This window comes from Dama dama, chromosome 21 (genome assembly GCF_033118175.1).
Source record: "Dama dama isolate Ldn47 chromosome 21, ASM3311817v1, whole genome shotgun sequence".
NCBI lineage: Eukaryota > Metazoa > Chordata > Mammalia > Artiodactyla > Cervidae > Dama > Dama dama.
The window spans coordinates 68,899,064-68,911,182 of record NC_083701.1 but is presented as its reverse complement, the minus strand read 5'-3'; the positions used below and the strand labels follow the sequence as shown (position 1 = coordinate 68,911,182).

The following is a 12,119-nucleotide window of genomic DNA, read 5'->3' as shown; positions in this document are numbered from 1 at the left end:
TCTAAATGTATTTTTTCTCTTAATTCTTATAAATACTGCTACTGTCATTATCCCCATTTTATAGATAAGACAATCATGACACAGAAAGTTTAAGTAAATGATTAAATTCACATCTGTGTTGGTAGACCTGAGATTAACCCAGAGAAGAGGACATTAAACTTATTTTTAATGCATATTTATACAACACTGAAAAATTGGAGAAAGGCTAAAAATTATAATTTACTCTTATAAGCTTGGGTCACGTGAAAAGTCTTGCAAAGACTACACCATTTGTTTCTGCCTCTCCTCGTTTGAGTGCCAATTGACTGAATTAAATGTTTAAGAATTAACTTGCTCCTGGCCTGTTGAGTGAGCTAATTTGAAGTGACTACAATTTATCTGCTTCCTGCTCTTGTTCATGACATATGATTGGATCGTGGCTCTGGTTAATTAACAGGTAGGCTACAGGCATAAGTTATCCTGTCCCAAGTTGTCTTCTCATCCTTCAGCACTTCTTTGTGCTCCCTTTTGGTTTGCTTTGGGGGAAACCCTGATATCCTATCTCCTGCGATACTTTAGAACAGTAGATAAAAACACAGAACAGCCCTGACTGCATTAGCTGCTTTAGAAGGGCAGAGAGGAACTGAGGAGATTTGCTATTTCATTCACTGCCAACAGATAAGTGCTCTCACAGAGCCACAAAGGCAAAATCCCCGAGGAACCTACAATAAAGAAACTTGGGTCATCTTGTAGAGAGATTCAAGTTGAAACTCAGGAGCTGTTTTTGTGAACACATAGAGTCATCTAGAAAATCAGGCTTGACCCCCGGACACACGGGTCACTTTTTCCAAATGCCAAATAAAAACTTGGAGTCTCAGGGTACAGCTCTGGAACTTTCTATCTCTTCCTTAAAGGAAGAGAGATTGACAGCAATGCAGTCATTTGGGGTGTTATCAGGTCTACAAACAAATGGATGCTGCAGGCTGAAAGGGAGACTGCAGGGGACAGACAGCACATGGACAGGACCACCCCAGAATCAGATGTTTGCTCCAACTTATCTCGCTGTGCTGACGGTGAAACAATGTCACCAAATCTGATGGGAAGTTAGCGTTGTACAGATACAACTTGGGATGGATACAGGCATGTGGGAATTAAACAAATGCTGAACATTGGTTGTTCCTTCACATTGAACCAATCTTTTCTAATTCCAGATACTTAGAGCACCAACAAAAGCTTGGAAAAAGTGGTTGTGCAAAGTCACTGTAGGAAACCACAAATGTTTGCCCTTAAACATAGTAATGCATGTAGGCGTTCTCAGAGGGAAAATGAGTCCATTCCTACAAAACTGACAATGACTGAAAACAAAGTTTTTAAAGTGCCCCCAGCTCTTGAAGAACAGAGATGGGAACCATAGGCTTCTTGGGTTGACTCACTAAAGAATGATCCTTTGCAATGTCTTGTGGAACAAAACATTAATGCTGTTAAAACTACTCAGCCGGAAAACTTGAGCAATCTGGAAGGGCTCTTGGAAGCGGAAATTCCGAGAGCACAGAATGAGTCTGGCGTCTTACTCCTCCCACAGTTTCTTTTTCTTCTTGACTTCTGTTTCACTAGATTTCTTCTTGGGACTGAACTTTTCTGTTTCCTAAACTGATAAACATGAACCGATAGGGCACCAATTGCTTGAGGACACATTTTAAAGAATCCATATTGGAAATCATTTCAGGTGATCCATTATTGGCATCATTATCCAGCAGAATCTTAACCCTCTGATGCCTCAGCGTGTGGTAATAATTCTTTGTCACACCGAGAAAATCCAAGAAAATTGCTAGTGAAGCCAACACACTGATTCATTCAACAGTGATTATTGTTGCTGACATTATATGTGAGGCACTGTGTGATACCCTGGTGATTAAAAGAATAAGACCCATCCTTAACCTTAGGAAGACTGAAGTCTTCTAGGGAGAAAAAGATTCACAAGCTTATTAAAAAAATATGTTACATAAAATGATGGAAATGGACCCAGGCTATTATGGGAAACACCAGAACAGATATTTTCTGTGATTTTTTTTTTTTTTTTGGTGGTGGGGTGGGGGGAACTGAGCTACTTGCCTTTACACCATATAACCAAAGGTATCATTTTTAAAACAAATGTAGCCATTTCTGTAAAACATCTACTTCATAGACAAAATATTTTAAAGACCCTTAGCGTATTCATGTTGGCAATGGATGTGGCTTATCAACAGTTAAATTTATAATTCATTGAAGCAAGTTTGAAAAGAATGCTAATTTAATAAAGTACTGTAATTTATTACATAAATTTATATAACTCATACTCTTTCATTAATTCAAACACATTTTCCTACAAATTAGTGAAGTTGTAATACATACTTGATTTCTTAATTCAGGCATCAGTGAGTAAGGATCAGCCTACTCAGGTATGCAAACATTTTTGATCAAAGAAGTCCTAAAAATAGGCTTTTGAAGGTAATTGTATCACTTTGAAATAACTTGGGAGAAACTGAATTATAGATTTCATTTGGCTCTTACAAAAGGTTTATCTGTATTTATAAACACATATGTATAATATATATGTGTATTTACACTGATCCCACAAATGATAAAGCTTAATATTTTTATGTGCTATGTTACCATCGTGTTCAGATCGTTCAATCTATGTATTCTTTCCCATTGTCAGACTCTGAGCCAGCACATGTGTCCATAATTGGAGTTGCAAATGTATAATATGCATTTCCAGCTATATGTTGATCTATTTAGTATTAGGATTCTTTCACTGTAACAGACCAGGAGCCAACTTTATTTAACTAAAGAGAGAAAAGGATATTTATAATTAAGGCTCAGAATTTATAATTAAGACACAGCGATATTCAAGGAAACCAGATCCAGGGACTGAAAATCCATCCTGAATCCAGGCAGTTTCTCCGGAAATTTGCCTCCTCATTTCTTTCTGATTGCTCTTTAGTCTGCAGTAGTGTGTGGGTTTGTGATGGCACCCTATAGCTCCTGAGCTTAGGACTTTGCTAGTCAACAGACTTAACTTAGGTTGAAACAGAGACTTTTGGTTCCAATTCAACATCCCTGGAAGAAAAGTCAGACTGGGTGAGGTTTGGTCTGATGTCTTCTTTTAGTCCAATAAACTCTGACCAAAGGAGTACAATCCAGGAGAGCAAATACGAATCCTGAGGCAGCCAGTTATGTAAACGAAAGAAGCTTGTAAGCATCAATATAAGATATGCAGACCATCTCCCATGTGCCTATGAGAAATAACTAGCACTTCTAGTATTTTTATTTTACAAAAGTGTTTTCATAAGTATTTTCAAATGTTACCTCATTTGCTCTTCACAGTGCCCTTCAGTATTTATTCTTACTCTTATATTTTGGATAAAGAAATAGGAGTTTGAAAGACCCTGTAGCTTGCCCCAAGGCTCAGAGCTAGAATGTCCAAGAGCAAGAACTAAGACTGATTTTCTGACTCCAAATTTAGTTCTCTAGAACAGCAGTTTTCTGATTTGTAAACCTGTGGATAAACTTGAAGAAACATGTTTCTGGTTATTATTTTTCTTAAAACAGGATTCTAGTCTCTTCCCTGACAGGTTCCCCTCCCCACCCCTTACTGAATATACCTTGGCATCCTCGGACAGTAGTCCCCCATGTGCTTGCAAAGCAGTTTACCAAACAGACTCAGCATGAAATGTCTGCTTTATTCAACTTTCCCTGCTGTTTCTCCGCCATCAATTTCTACTGTCCTTGAAGGGCCTGAAGACTCTCACCGTGGCCTCTCTTGGTAGGACACTTCCTGGGGAGGCTGATGGTTTTCCAAAGGCTGATGTTTTCAAAGCTGCCCCTCCTTGAAGCTGGAGAGCCGTGCTGAGATCCCTGTGGATGAGATAATGGCCCTCCTGTCTCATCACACTGCCTCACCCAGGCCACAGAGCAGCTCTGCTGGAGCTATGTCCCACAAAATTCACTGAAGCAAGTTTCCTTTTCTCATCCTGACCTCTCTCCTAAGCAGTTCCAGTAAAGTGAAAGGGGACGCAGAGACAGGGGACACATTCAGGACATCCCTTGCCCCTGTCTTTCTCTTCCATTCACTACTTCCTTTTCATCTGTCCACCCTTTCATCTAGCCACTCATTCAATGGGTATTTATTTCATTCTTGTTGTATGTAAGGGGGGGTGCTGGATGTTGGGAGAAACAGTGGGCATGGGAGTCTAGGTCTTGCCCCTCTTTGGGCTCACTTCTGATTGAGGGAGGGGAAAGGAAAGTAAACAACTGAACAAATCCAGCAGATGAGGTCGGAGAGTGTGGAGTTTGAAACTGGAAAGGTAACAGGGGCTAGAAGATGGGAGATCCTAGAGACCTCTAAGTTCAACCTTTAACCTAGTGTCACTGGAAAGTCTTAGAGGATTTTAATTGAAGAGTGAATGATCAGGTCGTCAGATCTGTGCATTAAAAGACCACTGTGATTTCTGGGCACAAAATGAATTGGAGAAAAGCCACGATACAGGTCAGGTCAGATGTTGTTTGCAGTAAAAATCCAGAGCAGATAAGATGGTGACTTGCACAATAGTTAGTGGCAGTAGAGATATTAAAAAAAATCAACCAGAGTTAATGATTAATTGGATGTGGGGCTGGGAGAAAGGAGAGTAGGCTCGATACTGTTAAAACATCACACTGCCATAAATTTTTCACAATGACAACACATAGAGTTTTAATACCTCTCTGGTTGTTATTAATTACCATTATTGGCATCATTATTCTTATCACTTCATATTTTATTATCTCATTGAGACTGGCTGAATTCATGTTATTTAGAGAGACAGTATGATATAGTGAAAAGTGCAGGGACTTGGGAGACAAAAGAGAGATGGTTATGCAATTCTGGATATTTCCCATAGTAGCAAGTGAATTTGGGTAAGATGTATGACCTCTCCCAGATAGTTTCCTTACATTTTATGTGAAGATGCAATGTGTCTCTGCTAGTTGTATAGAATAAAGAAAGTTTATATTAAGTGTCTGACTTACTGCTTCATTGCCTGACAAGGAGTGGGTGCTCCATTAATAGTCGCTATTATTATAACATTCATATAGCACTTAATTTGACAAGCCAAATGACCATTTAGCTGGTTATTTTTCACAGCAGTTTTATAAAATAATGGAGAAGGTAATGAAAAGAGATGAAGTCATTAAGGTGGGGGATAGAGGGATTCATATTTTTGCTTCTACCCTGGTCTGCCAAGGACATTGCACAGTATTGGCCATATCCAGGAGAGTTCAACAGTCATGTGCAGACTGTCCTGTCCATGAGTAAGGGATAATTAAGCAGGGTGTTAATGAGTGTTTCATGAATTTTTAAATCCAAGTTTTGTTGTCAAGTAAGTTTAAGAAATGCTGGATTTTGTTAAACCAATTTCTTTTCTGCAGAATTTATCACCATTTTAATATTCTCAAGTGTGCTGTAAATTTCCAAGAAGGGAGATCAGATGCAGCATCTTCCAAACTTCCTCGACGAAGGAACTCTTTTGAGACTAGTTTTTCGCAGAACACAAGTCTGGGAAATTTTGCAACAGACTGTATTTTCATGAATATCTGCATCTTGTATGTATGCTGTCTTTATCCTACTTTAGAAATAGCCACCGTATCTGAAAAACATAGTAAAAATAATTTTTCATGACTCAAGAAAAGAAAATGTTAAAATCATCCAATTATAAGAACTTTTATATTCCTTGACCTTATCAGAAAATAATAGAAAGGAAGAAAAATAAAACTGATGGAATGTATAGAAATATTAACCATTTCCATACTATATTTATGTGTATGTAGAATAAGTTAAATTGCTCCTCCCATAACAAGACTTTACTAATGTAAGGCATAAAGAAGCTTTTCCATGTATGTATTTAAACCTTGTGCATACTATGAAGTTACCAAAGCAATGAATAATAATCTTTAGAAGTATGCCTCCATCCTCAACTATTTATTTGAAAGAAATCAGGTAGATATAGAGATACATGTCTAAGTAATATTGCTAGTTGCAAAAGTAAACAAATTGTATTGTAATATCACAGAAATCAGAGTAAGTTGAGCAATAGTGCACAGGAAAAAAAATGCATCAGTGGCTGGTTATTAAATTTTATTTTCGAGTGACAGTGATATTAACATCAAACCCAGTATCTGTCATTGATAAAGAACTGAGGAGTGGTCCAGTCAGTACTCTGACTCATCCGCCATCCCATAATACCTTCGAAGGTGGCCTTTACTTTCCTCCTTGCTCAGTGTCACTGACGAGGCTGAATGGCCTTATTCTTGGCATCTTATTGTATGATTTTCTTGGTTGGTCTGTACCTTTAGTAGATCATCAGACATCATCATTTTGGTTTGAATATTTCAGTGAATAGCCAGGATATTTTCCACTGATTCCTGAATGTACTTTATGAAATTTATCTTTATTCATAGATAACATCACTTCTGTAAAACAGAAATGTAAATGTAATCTTTATGCTCCAAAATCATGTCCTGGATGATACAACAGGTTATCTACATATTTCTAAAAAGACACTAGTTCCCTGTAACCCACTCACCTTTTATTTTTTTAACTCCTGAAGCAAGTCTTTGTGTCCATTTTCAGAAGTATATGTACCACGCATTAGATTTTGTCCAACAAGCTCTCCCTGTGCAGTGATCCCTCGTATCATTGCTACAAATTGTCAGTGCCCCAGCGAAATGAAGATATTGATTTCACCATAACTCCTTTCACCACCTCCATAGGAGGCTCTTTCTTCAGATACAGAAAATGCATTAAAACCCCATGCTGTCACGAGGTAGATTAATGCCCCTGTGTCACAGCTCTCCTTGGAAACTGCATCAAACACCAAGCATTAGAACTGGATTAGGAGTCACCGAGACCTTTGAACATCCCAAGATTGCCATTCTCTTCGGTCCCTTGTGAACAATGGCTCCATTTGCAAATAGAGTCATGAAAATGAAAATGCCTGGGGACAGGAATGTGCAGATACCCGCATGTCAGGTCCTCACACACAAAGCAGAATGGACAGTCATGGGGAGAGGGAATCAGGAGGCATCATCAAAATGAGGCAGAAAAGGCAGAAAACCGGGGAATGCCAGATACATTAAAATGCTTCTGAAATATAACACAATAATAAAAAAAAATTCCTAAGAAATGATTTACCTGAGTGACTCCTCGACCCATCAAAGGGGCCGTTCTCCTGAAACTTCACCTAATACTTGTTTCCTGATCTCAGCCGTCTGAGATAAGAGCATCTGCTGCTTTCCAGTTAACCTTCACTTTTTGCTTATTATCTCGTGGAGCTTATTCTCACTCAGGGTTCCTTGATATACCACTTGGTTGATCTAATTGCTTGCTTTTTAAATTCTCATTTCTGATTTACCATGACTCTAATTTCAATTTTTCTTCCCAGAACACTTTAAGCAGACTTGCCATTTCTATCACCATATAAGCCATTTATTCCTCTTATTTATCTCCTTATCATAAACAAAGAGCTTCTACTTCTAGAGAAAGGAGCAGAGTCTATTAGGGAAAATATAATTCTGATCCCTGGGAGTACCTGAAAGAGTCTGATGAAAATCCCTTTGCTTCAATTTTCTGTGAGTGAACTTTGTGAAGGCCCAAAGAGCTCCGAAATCCTCAGACAAGAACCAAAGAACATTTATAAGGCTCCTATGCGTAGCCCTGCAGGCTGTTTAACATTTAACCCCAAGGGGCACCGCACACATGTGCTATAGTATGACTGGTGTCCATGATAGTCATGCAGCTCATGATTGAAACTATCATATATAGCAGTCCTACTCACAGCCAGTCACATGATACTGTGAGTGAAATGTTGGATAGTCCTTGGAGGCAGGGTCTACTTTTTGGTGAATTTGAATTTTGAGGAAGAACGTTCCAGTAGGCATTTGCTAATTCAAGATAAGAAGTCATTGGCCTTCTCACCTAGTCTGTTTTTGGTAACAAGTCATGAGATTGGTTCTCAACATCATTGATGGAGATTGCAGCTCCCCTTAATGGATATTCATACTCTTGTATTTTCAAAGCATTTCATGGACTAAGTTCTGGCCCTAAAGGAGGATCTGGCACCCACATGAAACCTTTATTTGCCAATTGCTTATCCATTGATCATCCCACGAAAGTGGAGCTATGGGTGTAGGAGAGGTCCTTTATTAACATCTGGCTGGAAAGGCACTTCTGTTTATATTTTCTGTTGTTATGGTCTGGGTGTACAGATACGCCTGTTATTAAAGAGGGCAATGACAGCATTCAAACACCAATCAGGCTAACCAAGACTGGGAAAGCCTAAATCCTCCCCAAGATAACAGAAAGATTATTTTAATGCCTTTGTGAGAAATAAGAATCCCTATAAAAAGCCCAAATCTACTTACTGTTTTACTTAATCCCACAGTTGGCCCTAGAAGAAAGTGTGAATTAATTTTATCACAGTTTGCCACTATCACAGGGTCATGGCTATCTTGGTTCATGGACCTTCTCATAAAACACAACACAACCAAAAACATTTTAAAGACATTTTCAAATATGTTGAAATCTCAAAACCAGATAATTTTAGACTACAGACCCCTATTTCTGAAGGACTTTCTCTTTAACTAGAAAACAAAATACTCATGACCTCTACACACATACAATTTCTAATCGAAGAGCTGGGAAAGTGAATGTATGGATCTCCAAGATCTTTATAGGGCTACATCTCATATCAGACGATAGTCAAGACACATGTCCTTGCTCCAGTGTTTCTTCCCCCTGACTTGACCTTAGCAATACAATCCTGTTTTATGTCCATTAAGCTCTGTGATGGCAACAGTTCTGAATGACAGAGTATAACGAGAGGAGTGGCCAGAGATGAAGTTAGACATAAGAAGAATCAAATCATGAAGGGTCTTATATGCCCAGTGGACAGATCTGGACTTTATCCCACAGGCAAAGGGGAACTCTTGATAATTTTTCAAGCAGTAGATTAATGCGATTTCATTTTCATTTTGTAGGACTTTTACTCTGTCTGAACTTGAGAGGGTAAGATGGCAATAAAGTGAAAATTAAAGTCGCTCAGTCATGTCCAACTCTTTGCAGCCCCATGGACTGTAGCCTACCAGGATCCTCTGTGCATGGAATTCTCCAGGCAAGAATACTGGAGTGGGTAGCCATTCCCTTCTCCAGGGGATCTTCCCAACCCAGGGATTGGACCTGGGTCTCCTGCATTGTGGCAGAGACTTTAGCATCTGAGCCACCAGGAAAGCCCAAGATGGCAATGGGAAAACCCATTACAGTAGTAGTCAAGAAATATGATTTGAGCCAAAACAGAGGGGGTGGGGAAAATGAAATTGGGGGTTATATGAGAGGAAAAATGATAGGACTAATTGGGTTAAAGGAATGTGAATAAAGAAAGGGGGAGATATTTGTGCTGACAAGATTTCTGACCTGGGATGATTAGTTCCATAAGGATATCATTCATCAAGATAAGGAAAACTTGGAGGGGAGCACATTTGCAGGGAAATAGAATAGGGGTGTTTCTGCAGGCAGGTGGAGATGTGTGGTTAGCAGCTGGCTGTGTGCATATGCATCTCAGGAGATAGCTACAGGTTTGGCAGTCATCAGCCTACCTGGTGAGTATAATTGTTTGCTACAACTGTGGTAACAAGATATCACAGACTGGGTGGTTTCCAAAACAAAATTTATTTTCTCACAGTTCTGGAGGCTAGAAGTCTGAGGTCAGGCAGGATTGACTCCTTCTGAAGGCCATGAGAGAAGGATATGCTCCAGGCCTCTCCCCTTGGCTTGCAGGTGGTTCTCTTCTCTTTGTGATTCACGTTGGCCATGCCCCTCCACCCAAACCTCGTGTGTCTGTGTGTGTGTCTAAATTTCCTCTTCTTGAGATTGCACCAGTCAGTTATATTGGACTAAGTTCCACCCTAATGACTTCATTTTAATTTAATTACTTTGGGAAAGATCTTATCTCCCAAAATGATCAAATTCCGTGATGCTGAGGGTTGGAACTTCAAGTTATAAATTTTTGTTCAGCCCATAAAGAGTGAGCAAAGCCACGGGAGTAGAGGGGATCCCTCAAGCAAGTGTGAGGAAAGGGAAGAGAGAAAAGAATGCAGGGAAACAGTGGAGAGGGAACAGCCTGCTTGGAGAGGGAAAGACCTGCAGCACAGATCCTTGGGAGACCTGGTTAGCAGCCTTGAGAACCAGCAAGCAGAGATCTTTAAGATGTTGGGACAGTTTCAAGAAGGCAGTCATCTCAGAATGAAGAGTCTCTGAGAACCTCATACAGTGAGACTATCCTTGGTGTTCATGATGTCACTGGTGGTCAAACACTTTAAGGGGCTAAATGGCCCTGTGAGCTGGCTAGCGTTGAGTTGAGGGTTGGAAAACGGGCAGTGACGTGTGTGTGACTGGAGACAATCTAAAAGGAAGGAGAGAGACAGCTAACTAATGCTGAGAAAGGGTGGGTTTTGCTTGCTGGGGTTTGTTTTCATTTTTTAGAGCAAAGGAAACATTAGCTGGGAATAAAAGGGAATCCAAAAAAGACTGAAAATAATTTTAGATCTTTCTGAGACATAAAGCTGACAGCATAATTTTTGTGCTTTAATACTTTCAATGGTTTCTAACAGATGAAAATAAGGTCCAAGTTACATGTCACACTTGCCCTTTGCAATCCAACCCGTGGTACCCCTTCTGTTCTTATGCTGTTCAAGCCCCTGCCCTGGACCTCAGCTACGTGGAACCCTCCCCATTCCCAGGTCTGGGCGTTGCAGGTCTCCACATACCTGCACCTGCTGCTTCCTTGTTTCCTGGGATGCTCTCTTTTCTTTATCCATCTGAGATATCCCACTCAGCCTTCAGACATCAACATCTAAGGCACCTCCTCTGTGGAGTTTGACCCAAACACTTCCATGTACCTTACTCTCTCCAGTGCCCACCACCCTTTGCTCCATTTGCATTGTCCAGCAGGATGCATTCCACTGTATTGAAGTTATTTGTATCCACACTTAACTACCTCTACAGACTGTAATATCCCCAAGTTCATGGACAGCTCTTATGTATTTTTGTTCTCCAGCACTTATCCCAATGCCTGGCTGCTACTAGTGCTCTGACATTTTTGTGTGAATTAATGGATGATTTAATAAATAAATTAAAGCTTCCATGTATCTTGATACTCTGTTAATTTTCAAACATTTGTTTCTTCTTTCCAACTCCATTTTTTCCATTGACTCCATCTAAATTCTACTTATCCTTTATGGCCTGATTGAAGCTCCAATTCTTCTCTCAAAGTACCACCAAGCCCACCTCCAAGTGCACACACATGTACGTGCACACACACACACACAGATTCCAAATTACACTGAACTTGTCTTGAATTGCCACAGGTTCCATCCCTGCCTTTTAGGTCTTCATTTACTTTCAGTATTATTTTACCTTCTAAGGACCTAAATATAAAGTGATTCCCTTAAGTTTTAAGGCACCCCTTGATCTTAGAAGGTAAAATTAAATTTGGAGATTCTCTGGTGGCTCAGTGGTAAAGAGTCTGCTTTCCAAGGCAAGAGATGAAGGTCCAGTCCCTGGATTGGGAAGATCCTCTGTAGAAGGAAATGGTGACCCCCTCCAGTATTCTTGTCTGGGAAATCCCAAGGACAGAGGAACCTGGTGGGCCAAGTCCATGGGGTTGCAAAGAGTCAGACATGACTGAGAGACCAAGAACAGCACAGTGCAGAGCTTAGCGCAGAACTTAACAGCAACAACAAAAATTAAACCTAAGACTTAAATTTGTTCTCTACATCTGTCTCTATTTCTGCTTTGCAAATAGGATCATCTATACCATTTTTCTAGATTCCTCATATATGCATTAATAAACAATATTCGTTTTTCTCTTTCTGACTTACTTCACTCTGTATGCCACACTCTGGGTAGAGAACAAATGTATGGATACCAAAGGGGAAGGGAATGGTGGGAGGAATTGGGACATTAGAACTGACACATATACACTTTTGATACCTTGTAATAGATAACTAACGAGAACATACTGGATAGCACAGGGAACTCTACTTAAGGCACTGAGCTTTCATATGATAGA

The 12,119-nt window shown here is 39.8% G+C and overlaps 1 long non-coding RNA gene across 1 annotated transcript in view; it reads right to left on the bottom strand.

Annotated features, from left to right (window-relative positions):
* Nucleotides 1-4,347: 4,347 nt before the first annotated feature.
* The window catches only part of LOC133042367 (uncharacterized), a 56,994-nt gene continuing 49,222 nt past the window's right edge, over nucleotides 4,348-12,119 (bottom strand). Inside the window, exons 3-4 of the long non-coding RNA XR_009689480.1 lie at nucleotides 6,239-6,465; nucleotides 4,348-5,642 (exon numbers count right to left, since the gene is read on the bottom strand). This is a non-coding gene — a long non-coding RNA (uncharacterized LOC133042367). The remainder of the gene's footprint in view (nucleotides 5,643-6,238; nucleotides 6,466-12,119) is intronic.